This window comes from Lactuca sativa, chromosome 6 (assembly GCF_002870075.4).
Source record: "Lactuca sativa cultivar Salinas chromosome 6, Lsat_Salinas_v11, whole genome shotgun sequence".
Lineage (NCBI taxonomy): Eukaryota > Viridiplantae > Streptophyta > Magnoliopsida > Asterales > Asteraceae > Lactuca > Lactuca sativa.
In genome coordinates this window covers 151433424-151448451 of record NC_056628.2, presented here as the reverse complement: position 1 = coordinate 151448451, position 15028 = coordinate 151433424, and the positions used below count along the sequence as shown (strand labels likewise).

At 33.1% G+C, this 15028-nt stretch overlaps 1 non-coding gene across 1 annotated transcript; it reads right to left on the bottom strand.

Annotated features, from left to right (window-relative positions):
* Window positions 1–13849: 13849 nt before the first annotated feature.
* On the bottom strand, window positions 13850–13953 carry LOC111890866 (small nucleolar RNA R71). The gene has a single exon (XR_002850028.1). It is a non-coding gene; the product is annotated as a small nucleolar RNA R71 (small nucleolar RNA).
* Between the last annotated feature and the right edge of the window lie 1075 nt (window positions 13954–15028).

Below are 15028 nucleotides of genomic sequence, written 5' to 3'. Positions count from 1 at the left end.
ACTTTCCCAACGAGTAGTAGACAATGATTTTAGGGTTAACTCATCTACATGGTCAAGTAAAACACTCCATCTATGTGTGGAGCTAGAAAAAACATTATATATTGTTTGACAAGTACCAAAAAAATGTTTTAGCTTTATGAAAAGAGTTTGCCATATCACACAAAACTAAATTTAAACTATGACATCCACAAGGCATATAAAAAGCTCTTGAGTTTATATCAAGCAATCTTTTTTGTACACCTTGATGTTTGCCTTTCATATTTGCTCCATTATCATATCCTTGTCCTCGAATACAATTAATATCCAAGTCAAGAGATTTTAAAGCATTTTGTAAAACATTAAAAAGTCCTAAACCGGATGTATCTTCTACAATTAAAAACTCTAAAAAAAACTCTTCTACTTTTATTGGAACATTTGCAACATCAACACATCTATCAATCAAAGTCATTTGCTCTTTACGACTGCATCCGGAGTGCAATCAAGAATTACCGAAAAATATTTTGCTTTTTTATTTTTCTAATAATTGCACTTTTAACTTCGGATGCCAACAATTCAATTAATTCATTTTGAATTTTATGACTAAGGTAATGAAAGTGACTTTTTTTTATCTTGAATAAGTTGAAAATGGTGTTTCATTATTGGATCAAACTCAGCAATCATTTGAAGTACACCTAAAAAGTTACCATTAGATTTCTCATATATTTTTTCATTAGTTCCACAGAAAAGCCAAATTATATTCAGCTAAACATTTTACAACAGCAATAATTCTTACCAAAACTTCTTTCCAATGTTGAGTATCTTTTTTTATTCTTTCTTGTAACTCTTTATCAATTGTTTCATTTTTCCTTAACCTAAGTCGTGTTTGTGTCCAAGTTTTTAAATTAATCATGTGTTCAGAACTATGTTCATGTTCATTTAATTTTTCACTAAGATGTTTCCAGTATTTAATTCCTTCGGTTGCCAAATTACTTCTAGATCTAGCTGTTTTAAATAACTTACAACAAAAACAAAACACTTTATCAAGTTCTTTTGAATATACCAACCACTTTCTATCATAAGAGTCACCATTCTTTAATTTACAAATACAAAATTCACAAGAAAAATGTCTACCTAGTGCATCTTTTGGAAAATTTTTGTCATTTTCTATTTCCCTAATAGGCCATTTTTCTACAAGCAAATCTTTCATTTTTAAATCTAACTTATCCCATTCTCTTGGATCAAAAATATTAATATCACTAGATTTATCAACAAAATCATTATTTTCATTATCATTAGAATTTTCAATAGGTTCATTAGAAGTTTCAATTGGACCTTTAGAATTATCAACAAAATCATTAGTTTCAACATCATTAGTATTTTCATCATTATTTTCATTTCTAACAAAATACTTATTTAAAGATCTTTGTAATTTATTAGTAAGATCCTGTTCTTTTCGTTTTCGTTTCCTATTTTGAGCACAATATGGTTGTTTTCTAGGAAACATATTTAAACTTCACAACAAAAATTAAAAATCAAAAAGATGTAGTAATAACAAACAAGGATACAACCTGAGATTAGCAATCCGTGAGATTAGCAATCCGTATCCACAACCTGAAGTTAACAATGTATCCACAACCTAAACAAAAAAATAGTATCTTTTAGATTTTCAGAAATTAAATTAACATATTATTCAGAAATCAAAAACACAATCAGGTTATTCAAAAATCAGAATTTAAAAAAAAATCAACAGATTATATTCATCCAATTATTCAGAATTCTGAATTAACATCTCAGCAAAATCAAAATCAGAATTCATATCGCATCTCAGAAAAATCAAAAACAAAATTCATATATATCGCAATGTATATATCACTATATCATATTCAACAATAGACATGCTATATCTGATTCAACAATAGACATATACATAACTTAACAGATTTACAGATTATATAAAAACAATCAAAATCAAAAACTTAATTTGATCATAATTTCATAAAGCAAGAGCAGTAGAAGAAAAAGAAAGAAAACAATTACCTGTAAATTAATGAGGCTAAAAGTCTGCAATCCAGTTGTTTCCTTAACAATGTAAGTCTGCAATCTTGGATCGGATGAGTTGAATGGAAAGTTCACTTCTCGCTATATAAAAAAACTGAAATTTCAAAAACTTACTGGATTAGGAGTTATGCAAGAAATTTTCAATTAGGTTATGTAAGAAATTTGAAAGATTAGAAAAAAAACTTACTGGATTGATTAGGCTTAAGGATCTTAGGGCTTATGAGGACGAATTCATCACAGGGTCGGTTCATCAATAGCTCTGTATACACCTTTGAATAGAGGACGATTCAGGAAACTAGAAAGAAAGAATCAAAGAAAGAAGTAGACGATGGCGATTGGCGAGAGAGAGAGAGAGAGAGAGAGAGAGAGGGCAGTATGCGAATGCGATGGCCAATGGCGATAGCCGATAGACTAAAAGTCTAAATATTGATTTCAAACTATAATCGTCCATGTCCATCTCCATTCTCAAGAAAGGACGCCTCGTGTTCTTCATCTTCAATTACTGGAAGTTTAGATCGAAGAGTCGGATACCATTTATTAGGTCTCCAAGAATCCGCTACCCTCTTAAGCCTTGAACCAGTTGGATTTTGTTGGACTAGTCTTCATGGCCCAAATATACCTATAAGAGACTTTGAAAAATTGTTGCCCCATTATAATTGCTGCCCTGGGCCATGGCCCAACTCGCCCTGGGCTTGGGCCGGCTCTGCCCTCATACAATTGCTAATTATTATTATATACTAAATCTTTTATATTTTTAAACAACAAATTTAATCTACTTTTAAACAACTTTTTAATTTCACTTAAGTTGTGATTCATAATTTCACGTAAGTTCACAACGAGATTTGAAACTTTAACCTCAAAGAGGAAGGATAACACATATTACCGTTGGGCTAGAAGCCCTTATATATATATATATATATATATATATATATATATATATATATATATATATATATATATATATATATATATATATATATATATATATATATATATATATATATATATATATTAAATCTAAGATGTTTGTTTTTTATCTGCAAATCTTCTTGACCTCTTTTGTCTGCACCGTACAAACCACCCGCATACATTAGTCTTCGCATACTGTTTTTTTTAGAAGATCGAAGACTTAAAAAGGTATGCGCTTCATCTTCTTGGCGCAGATGTGGACTAGAGTATTCTAACATCTTCAGACATCTTTTAGCTTAAAAAAATACTCTAAATTTTTTTTTCAATGACATAAGTATATCTTATATGTTATGTGGGATTAGTTGCAAAATATTAAATGGTAAACATGATTGGTTATAAAGATTTGTGATTTTATATGAAACCTTATTTTTTATAAAAACAAATTAAGAAATTCAAAATCGTTTATGAAGAAATTAGTGTAAATTGAATTACATTTATAATCTACCTTTAAAGATTAATGAACGAATTCATTTGGTGAGCCATTTTACATATTTGTGTTTTGGTTTTATATTTTCTCCATAATTCCTTTATATGTTTCTCCATTTGTGATTAAAAATATTATAAATCTTAAGTTTGATTTTGAAATTGAAAGAAAATTGATTATGATAAAACATTTCAGTATGGAAAAACTATTTTAACTTTAAAAAACTAGTTTATTGAAACTTTGGTTTATTTTAACAGCATGGAGACATTAAAAAACAAACAATCTTCTTCTTCCTGATTGAATACGTTTGCTCCACTTCTACTACAGAGGTATGCAAATATAGTCCGCAGAGTGCAGACATTTTGTCTAAAAAAAACAAACAGCACCTAAGTGACCCCTTACAAGCAGTAATGTTTATGGGTTTACATCTTTGGCATAATATTTTGTGGGATTGATAAGTTTAGTCCATGGCCTTAATTTTTGGCTGATTTTGCCTTTTCGGACACATGTTCTGTTATCAGCTCCCTTTCATAATGTCTACCGCGTCTACCAACTACCATTACATCAGACGCATCATCTATCTTCATTTTTTTTGCATCTACATGCTTCTGACATTGGTCCCATGATGTTGTGTCGATTCCCACTTGTAGGGTTTATCTTCTATTTTTTTCTCACTCTTTATTCCGATTGTTCTTTTCTTTAAATTGATTTTGATTGAGTTCTTCAATATGAATCTCATTCTTCTCTCAATTTCATCTCTCATGTCGACGAAAAATCAGTTGGGCCAGGAAGAGGATACGGAAGGAAAACAGCGAAAACTACAACGCTTCTGTAAGGTGGGCGAACAATCTATGTCTGACGGTGAACCGCTTCTCTCTTCCCATTTGTTTCTCCCTCTACTTGTTGTCTACTCAGGTTACCATTTTCGTTGATTGTTAGTTATGGATTCTGGTATTAAAAAACCCTAGTTATTTTTTGCAGTTGTCATTTACCCAATAAGGATTGTTTCTGAAATTAGAGCATTCAGGACATACCTTCGGGATAGAAGACTTTGGTGCCGATTGCAAACAAGTGGCTTATCCCACCTTTGATTCTCTCTCTTTTGTAACTATGTATGTAACCCTATGTAAGTATAATAACGTGTGTTGTTGATTTCATACTTCACTAATTTTTGTCTTGGTTTGGTTTCGTTACATGTTTAATGAAGGTTTTAAGAAGTCAAACCTCTATGTGTAAGTGTTTTTCTTAATTTTCTTTTTGTTTTTAGGTGTTTGATGATTTGTATTTCATGTTAATGACTTTGAAATTTTTTAGTGTGTTTATAATTCTGTTTCGAAGTGTGATATCTACCTCGATGGTATAGACATAATTTTAAAGGTAAGTGCAGCTTTCCATTGATTTTTTTTGGAACGACAGAAAATTTCTAAAAATAGCGAGAAGCTAGGAAAGCATTACAAAGAATTACAAGCTACATTAGGATCAAACAACCAAGTCAACCAAGAGATCTTAGCTTTCTTACACCTATTTGAAACTCAAAAATAAGAAATACTAACAATATCATCAAATAAGATTGAAAACTAGGGTAAACTGCTCCAAAAACGAGATTGTTCTGAAACCTCCATAAGGACCAAAAGGTAGTAATAATAACCGCATCAAAGGCCTTGCGAACAGAGCTAGAACCCCCCAATAGAATTTGCCCAAGAAATAAATCCCATGACCGTAAGCTCCACTAGAAAATCAAAACTCAACCAAGAAGTAATACAACCCCAAATCTCCTTGAGTAAAGGGCAATTAATGAAAATATGGTAAAGACACTCCAAATTAGAATGAAACACTAGGAAAAGGATGGAATCAATCTTCATGCCTCTAGTCGATAAGTTATCCCTCGTCGGGATTCTACCAAGCCTAATTCTCCACATGAAAACATTAAGTTTGATAGGAACCCAAGAATTCCATCTTGTAGCTATGTCAGCATACTTCAAAATAACCAACATCAATAAAAACGCGGGGCAGAGGAGACTGAAAGACAGATCTAGAGTACATCTAAGACTATCAAGAAATGGAGACAAACTAACCAGACTAAGGACCGAGCTGCTCTATCCATTGTGTCTCTTACATGCCTCCTTTAGGGAACCTGCGAAGGGAGGAGGTAAAAACATCCACATCCAATCTATCATTCACTGTAACATTCTTGCACAAATCAAGAGCATATATACGATGGAAAGTGGAGGCTAAGGGATTTTCTCCCGACCAGACATCTAACCGAAAGCGAGTATTCTTCCCGTCACGAACACGAATAGGACAAAAAGCAGTCAAATCCAACCCCTTAGCTCTCAACTGATCAACCACCTTGATAACTCCAACCCAAGGAGAAAAAGAAAAAGACAACGAATTCATATTAGAAGTGGAACCGAAACCATGAATATAATGAACCGCCTTGGCCCAAATGGAGTCCGAACAATGTAATTAACACCATCTCCATTTAAAAATTAAAGACCGATTCAAAGCAAAGAGGCTACTAACCCCAGACCAGCTTCTTCTTTACTAGCTAAAATTTTATCCTACCATACCAAATGTAGTTTTCTATCACCTTGATCTTTACCCTAAAAGAATGAAGCCCTAAAAGATTCAAGTAATTTTTTGACCACAAAAGGAACTGGAAAAATAGACATAGAATAGGTACTAATACTACCAAACACCACCTTAATCAAAGTGAGTCCACCTCCAATCGACAAAGTCTTAGCTTTCGAAGAAAGCTTAGCTTTAAACTTCTCAACAACGGAAGACCAAGCATTAATTATGGACATATTTTGACCTATAAATTGACCCAAGTGAACAAAAGGAAGCCGGACAGAAGCACAACCAATCAAATTTGCTGCAACTTGGACTTGATGAAACGAGACTCCAACACCAATCAACTTGCATTTTGCAAGGTTGATACACAATCCGGAGGCTAAAAAGAAACATCTTAGAAAATCAAAGGATCCTTATAACATACTCCAAATCCCAATCACAAATAAAAACGGCATCATCTGCATAAAAAAGATGAGAGATATGAACAGGAAACGAGCCAACCGCAAAACCTGAAAAAACCCTATTCTCTTTGGCCTGGATAAGAGAAACATGGAGACCCTCAATAACAAGAATAAACAATAATGGGGAAAGAGGATCCCCCTGACAAAGACCCCTATGAATATCAAACTCATCTATAGGAGAACCATTAACTAACACTGAAGCCCAAGCAGAAACAAGAGCTGCCCTAATCCAACTACCACCAAAACCCATAATATCCATAATCTCCAATAAATAATCCCATGAGAGAGAGAGTCAAAAGCCTTTTCAAAGTCAACTTTGGAAATCATAAGTTGCTTCTTTTTAGCCTTCGCCCAAGCCACCACTTCATTAAGGATAAAGGGACCATCAAGAATTTGACGATCCTTTATAAAAGCAGACTGCTCTCCACTAACCACTGGACTTATAACTTCAGATAATCTATTGGAAAGAAGCTTTCCAATTATCTTATACTGACACCCAATAAGACTAATTAGCCGAAAATCCTTAATAGACTTAGGATTTAGAATTTTAGGGATAAACGTAAAGAAAGAAGCATTACACCCCTTTGGAATTTTTTTCATCTTCAAAAAACCTTATGACAAAAAAGACCACATCATCCTGAATAATATCCCAAAACCAATGAATAAATTCAAACACAAACTCATATGGACCCGGGGCCTTATCACCCCTGCATTCCCAAACCACCTTTTTGATTTCCTCCCGAGTAAAAGGAATCACAAGAGAGATTCTCTGAGGCTCCGAAAGAGACTTAAAGGAACAAAGAGAAGTACTTGGCCACCTACGCCCTTGCCTTTGAAATAGCTTATGATAATAATTTTTTAATTCATTTTTAACTAACATTAGATCATCTATCCAAATGCCATCCACCATAATCCCTTTCATAGCTAATTGTCTTCTTTTTCTGTGTAAATGATCCAAGTCTCGTAATTTCTTAATAGCCTTAAGCCGAGAATCTCTAGCATTTTAATTATCATCCAAGTCGACTATGCTAGAATCAAAATTATCAATATCTCTTTGAACCTCCAAACATCTCCTATCTCTCTCCATACGAAACCGGCAATTCCAACTTCTAAGATTATTTTTAAGGGAATGGAGTTTTTTCTTAAAAATCACCCAAGGATCATCAACTCCTGGAATAGTTTGACTCCAAGTAGAATGAACTATATCTTCAAATCCATCCAAAGAGAACCAAGAACAGAAAACACAAAAAGGGTAAGGACCATAATCAACCACATGCTCCAAATGAAGAATCAATATGAAATCTTCTTTTCAAGAATAAGCCCTGTCAGATGAGGAAAAGAAAACCCCCCTGAAACTAGAAACCTATCAAGTTTACTTGATTTGGAATCCGAAGGATTCTCGACCAAGTAAACTGAGGTCCTCTTAGAGGAACCTCAATGAGGCCCGCATCAAGGATGAACTGATTAAAGACCCGCGTTGATATAGTACAAAATTGAGACCCGTATCTCTCTAAAGCATCCCAAACTTCATTGAAATCACCCATAAGAATAACTTTAGCCTCTGTAGCTTCAATCAAAAGAATGATAGAAGACCAAACACGTTTCTTGAAATTAATATCCTGAGGAGTATAAACCGTAATGACAAGAATCTCTAAACCAGTAGGCACCCACACCGCTTCCATCGCAATAAAGAAATCATGAGAAATTGATCTCTTTGTACAAGAAAAGGCCCGGATCCCAAATAACCAAAATTCCTCCAAAAAGACCCCAAATAGGAACATTCAAAATGGAAAGAAGGATTTCCCCAAAAATCTTTAATCATAGAAAGATCCAAATTTTGGGTCTTTGTTTCTTGAATCCCTAGAAAATTCATCCGATGCTTATTACATAAATTTTTTATCCACAACCATTTATCATGACTCCCTGCTCCTTGCATATTTATCGAGAGACAATTCATGTAACACTTTTTTTCTCCATTCCAAATTAACATAGCTCTAAAAATTTCTCACAACCAATCATCGAATACCGAAGAAACTTGACCATCTCTATAGTTTTAGAAATTTCATCCACCATGACATCCTCCAAACAACCCGTATTTGAGAAAAAAGAAGACTTTTTTGTCTGGATCCCGATCCTATAACATGTTGTTGTATGGTTTTTGAAAACCGGATTTCATCCCCCAAAGGTTAAACTTCGACAGATGGGGTCCAACCCGCAGCTTCTTTGACTCTTACATTGAAATCTTTCCCATCAACTTTTACCAATATCACCTATGAAATTATACCCAAGTATTTAGCAAGCAAGTAGATTATGTTTTTGTATACATTTAAACCAAGGTTATTGTCCATATGAGCAACAATTCCCCATTTAGAAACAATAGATTTAAAAGCCTACTTGCTCCATCCAAGCAACGGGAGACCTTCAATATCTAGCCACACTAACCGGTCCTCACGGACAAAATGTTTATCCCACTTTCGTTTCGAAGATAACCAGTGATCCATTGATTCATTTTGCATGATGTTTTCACAAACCACCGAAGATGTAAATTCAAAGACTACCCATAACCCACCTACATAGCGTATTTCTACTTCTTCAAAGCCTTCATCTATACAAGGCGATGTCAAATTTAGGAGAGTAAGGAAATCCCGAGCTTTACCAAGATAAGCCAAAGATTCCTTATGCTCTTCAATAACAAAATCACTTGGTTAAATTTTGATCACTTCCTTTTTCAATTGAACAGAATGGGTCTGAGCATTTCCAATATTAGCTTTTCGCTTATCTCCAAAAACAACATGAGCATAGGAATTAGGAGGGAGCATAGAATCATCCAATTTAGAAGGCATAGGACGATATTTATCATTGGAATTACTCATATCAAACTTAGGAACTGTAGCAAACAATTTATAATACCCAAACCACACGTCACATCCTTCACCAAATTCTGAATATTATGGACATTAATAAATCAAAGAAAACCAAATTGTTTCCCCAGTCTAGACTTTTTCTTAGCAATAAACACATCGACAACTATTCAAAGAAAACCAATAGCACCACTGGAACAATATTAATCACAAATTCACAACACCCAAACGAGAGTAAATCTGCATGACAATGTATTATATATTTGTATTTGATAAATTCAGAAATAGAATTCTCTTTTTAATAATTTTGGAATGAAATTTACATGTAAAAAAAGTTCTTCTTCCATTAATTGATTTAATTATCAATCCAATAGCAAATCTGTCTTTCTATATTTTATTGTCATACATCCTAAAAGCTTATGGTTAAATTGGAATTAGTTGGATTCAGTGTTGTAAAACTCGCCGAGTTAGCCGATTACTCATCCGAGTACTCGCTACTCCCCCCCCCCCCCCCTTGCCGAGGTGAGTTACATAATCCCGAGTACTCCCCGATCGACCCCTTACGAACTAAGTAGTGTTGTGAAATTCAGACAACTCGATGATTAATATGTATAATATACTTAATGATTTATTATTTAACACACACGCATGTGATTATTACTACATATATATATATATATATATATATATATATATATATATATATATATATATATATATATATATATATATATATATATATATCTTAAATTGTCAGTAATTATTCACGAAGTGAGACCATTATGTGTTTTTCATTTTTTGTGTATTCACATGTATCCAATTTTGTTATATATTTTAATCAACTTATGATTTTATCTTATGATTTTGACATATATAATTTCCCAAAAAATATTTCAACACAAATTTCCAAATCCGAGAACTCCTGAGTACTCGGTAGTCGGTCGAACAGGTGCCGAGTAACGAGTTCTACAACCTTGGTTGGATTTTACCCGAATGCTTTTAGTTATTATTTTGTCTTCTTTAATGGTTTGGATCTTTCTTTTGCTTGGTATAAGGACAAAGTCACTAAAACATAGTGACCAAGTTTCACACATGTTCTACATTTGTATCTTAATTGTTTTTTATTCATGTGGTTAAACCACTCAACTTTTAGCCGTATAAAAACAAATTTAGTTTTGTTCCATTGTTGTAAAATAATTTGGTTATCCTTCTTGTAGGATAGACACCCACAAGCACCACCACATATAACAATTTTCCTTTTGAATGATGATAGTCTTTCGTAGGAATTTACTCTGTTGATGAAAATGCTTGTGGTCCATTGCAAAACATAAAATCTAACCATTTTTACTATTGTTTCCATTTGTAAAATCATTGTATTGTGATAGTTTACTTTGATTTTAATTAACCAGAATATGATGTCTCTTTTTTTAACTGATATGAAGGTGATGATTTTCAATTTTTTGCAATAGACATGGTCGATGTGGTTAGATCACAATGCAATTTTTCAAAAAAACAACATAAAATTACATTTAACCACAAGTTTGATGCCAAAACACCACATGCCTCTTTGTAAGTGTATAAAAAGGTAACCATATTTAGGGGTGGTTTGGTAGAAAATATATTTGTAAAGAAGTATATGTAAGTTGATATTATTAGAAAGAAACTGTTAGCACATGTTTGTTGGATTGGAATAAAAAAGGACTTGAAAACTTACATGGTTTCTCTTTTAACTCCGGGGTATATGTCCTTTTATATATAAGTATATATCAAGTTGAATTTTTGCTTTAAAGTTTATGCTCTCTTTAATAAATTTGTGAAAACTAGGTTCTCTCAACATTTCCATTTTTGAAGGTACCATTGCACTGTTTGAACATTTTCCAGATTATAACTTCATATTTTATATTCGATTAATCCGAAACCGGGTTTTAAAAAAACAGAATATCAGAATTTATAGTCGATTATGCTAGATATTCATATGTCATACACAAATTGCTCTGGATCTAAATAAATTCAATGGTCAAAAAATGATCTTATTCGTGCTTGATTAGAAAAAAAGGTTTTGTTGTTTACACCTCTACTTTAAGCATTGTGTGACGCTGGACTAAAATGTGAAAAGTTATGTTTCTATTTTTTAAACATGACAATGACATATAAATAAGTACAACTAAAAGTGAAGTTTTAGTTTTTGAGCTTTTGATAGAAAAGTGTGGACATGAGTGGGTTTTATAATACTTTGATGAAAAAAGGAAATGAAAAAGAAGGAAAGATAATAAGTCTTTTGATATGTGCATATTTAGTCATCTGTTTTGGGCATATTTCTAATACTTTTAGCTACAATTATGTTTATTTTGGGACATAAGGTACTTATTATGTTTGAAATTTTTTTTGTAGTAGCAAAGACATGCTCGGGACGAAAAGGAAGAAAATGAGGAGCTGGAAGCAGGAATGAATGAGCTAAGGCAAAAGAAGAAAAGGAAGGCTTGAAGATAGAAGACCACGACGTGGTGATCATCCACTACGATCTGGCGAATGGAAGATTCCTCGACCAATGAGCTGACTTGGAGAATACGAGATATCCATGAAGACCACGACATGGTGCATTTTAACCACGTCGTGGTGGCCAGATATATGGAAACTATATATATTCGATCATTTGGTCTAATGGAGAGACCCCCAACTGATTTTCTGAGAAGGATTGCGACTAAAAACCTCTAGAAACCTTAGAGAAGATCAGGAATCAATTGGAGCTTAAGAGTTGAAAAGATATAGAAGAATTCTACATAGATATAATAGGTTTGCTAACATACACATGGCTAGTCTTATTTGCATGGATTTTGTGCGTTGAAAAGATATAGAAGAATTCTACATAGATCTAATCGGTTTGCTAACATAAGGCTAAAACCTTATACTTATGTTTACTTGTGTAGTTGTGTTTGATAATTAAACCCTAGCATGTTTTAGTTCAAGTTTTTATTGCTTATTAATCAAGTTTTGTGTGATAGTTGATCATTTTAATAGCATGAATTTGTCACCTAATTTTTTATGATCATTAAATAATTAGAACTAGGATTAATCATATCTTAGATAAAGTAATTAAAGCTAGTAACTTTAACTATGTTAGAGAGCCTAATTATTCTTAATTTGTGTTTGGTTGCTTAACTTGATCATAGGAAAGTAACTACTATCATTCATAGTCCAATTTCTGCTCATTATCGATTTGGTGTTTAACTTGTGCTTGATCATTGCATGGTAATTCACAAATTGGTATGTCTAGATATTTGATCATAATAGCTAGTTAATAAATTGGTAATCAATAAATTTCATCCACTAGAAATCAACCCTAGGAGAAGGGGAAATCGAAAATAAACAGGAGTACTCTTTAATCTTGAAGTAAATTAGTTTTTATTTGCTTGGTTAGTTGGTAATTTGGTAGTGATTTGAATTAAGTTCTTCTGATCTTGCAAAATCAGTAAAAACCCCCAATTTAAGTTTGTTTTCTTAGTTTAATTAGAAGTAGTTATATTGATTAATTAAATTATGTTCCCTGTGTTCGACACCCGACTTACCAAAGCTATTCTATAATCCGACTAGGTACACTACCTATAGGTGCATATATTAGTTAAGTTAGTTAGGTTAAAATTTTAATACAAGTAGGTACTTTTGTGCACATCAAGTTTTTGGTGCCATTTTCCAGGAACAACTTATTTGATTTTTAGTTTAATTGCTTTTAGTTATTCGGTCCTTTTTGTGGGGTAAAAACCGCAAAAAGTTATTTTTCAGCATTTATTTTTCTGTCTAAGCAACAACCATGTCGTGATCATCTTAGCCAGGTCATGGTTTTGTTTCAGTCAAACTTTTGTTTATTTATTTTTATTCATTTTACGTGTTTTGTTTTATTTTATTTTTGTTTCAGTGATTTATGAACCGATGATCCAACACTCAAATAATTCTACCACTGAAAAATCAAGAATTAGTTTTCCATAAGAAGAAAGACAAAAAGGTCGGCGAGTCTAGCAACACTTTTCAATCTGTAAAATTCGAACTATTTGAGAAGACTCATAGTAAGAAGGAAGTAGGATATGAGCCAGAAACATTTAGCAAAGGAATTTCAGAAGACGAGATAAAAAGCGAGGTTGAAGAGATGGCGGGCATCACAAGAATGACTATGGGAGATTAGAAGAAGCAGATCCGTGAGAATAACGGTCCAGGTCTTGTGCCGCCCGAGATTCCAGCTGAAAGAGGTTGAGCTCAAGGGGCACATTCTATCAATGCTCAAGCGCATACCTTTTTCCGAAAAAGAATACGAAGATGCATTCAAACACATCGATGAAGTAAAGAAAATTGAAAACTACTTCAATGTTACAAACGTGCCACGAGACTCAGTGTTACTTTGGATGCTTCCGGTGACATTTACCGATGAAGCTTAAGTTTGGTTGAAATAACTCGCGCCTGGATCCATTACTACTTAGGCCAATCTTTGTGAAGTCTTCATTGAGCAATTCATCCCACCTTCAAAGATCTCCAAACTCAAAAACAAGATCGCTAATTTCCAATAAAACGATGGTGAATCCTTATATGAAGCATGGGAGATATACAAAGGATTGCTTAGGAGTTCTCAACATAATCTAAATGTCCAACAAGAACTGTCGATTTTCTATGATGGGGTGAGTCTTACAACGAGACAACTTCTTGACTCTCAAGGACCAATGACAAAGAAAGAACCGACCACCATTAAAGAGTTAATTGAAGAATTTGCAAAATACTCCCGCGAAGATCACAACCCACGAGAAGATGTTACTATAGGTAAAGGATATGGAGGAACAAGAAGATGGTTGCAATCATTGCTAAACTAGAGAATATGGATAGACGAATGACGAAATTAGATCAATCCATACACGTCATAAGAGTTGGATTTGACAATTGCCATGGGCCACATTTAACAAAGGATTAGGATTTGGATGAGCACGGAAATAAGAAAGCGCAAGTGTTTTAAGTTGGGTTTTTATTCAAAATTACTTTCAAAACATGATATTTATCAACGAAAGAGTTGATACTTTGAACACCATAAAATAATTTTAAACCCACCAAGGATCGTCTTGCAAGTTATAGAAAGATTAAACACCGACCAAAGAAAAAGATGATTAAATAACAACCTTTGTAGTTCTTTGGATCCTCTAAGGAGGCTTGGAAGTTGATGAAGAACAATGAACTTAATATACACCAACAATGATTCAACTTGATGTAGAATGCTAGTTCTTTTGTATAAAACTATTAAGACTCTTAAGCTTGAAGTTCATAACTAAAGTATGAACTTCAAGAGAGTAAAAGCAAGTATATGTTCTTCATAAGATGATAAAAAATGAGAGAAAACTCAGACCATAAGCATTTTATGATTTTGGAGTCTTAAGCCAAAAGGAATGAAATCCTTCACATAAAGCATTTCTTTAACCATAACTCCTTAACACTTTAAGACCTACCAAGCTAGTGCCACCCATACTTAATCATGTTGTCCATGCATGCTTCTACAAGGATTATTCTTTTGATTAAAGTAATAAAAAGTCCATACTCCTCCAACATTATCCTAGATTCGGTTTTAAGAAGCAAAAGACAAGACCCGATTTTTATAAAACTTCCAAACTCTTTTATATTTTATAAAATTTGGCTTTTGGCTAAAAGACAAAAGTCTTTTTAGTCCAAAATGT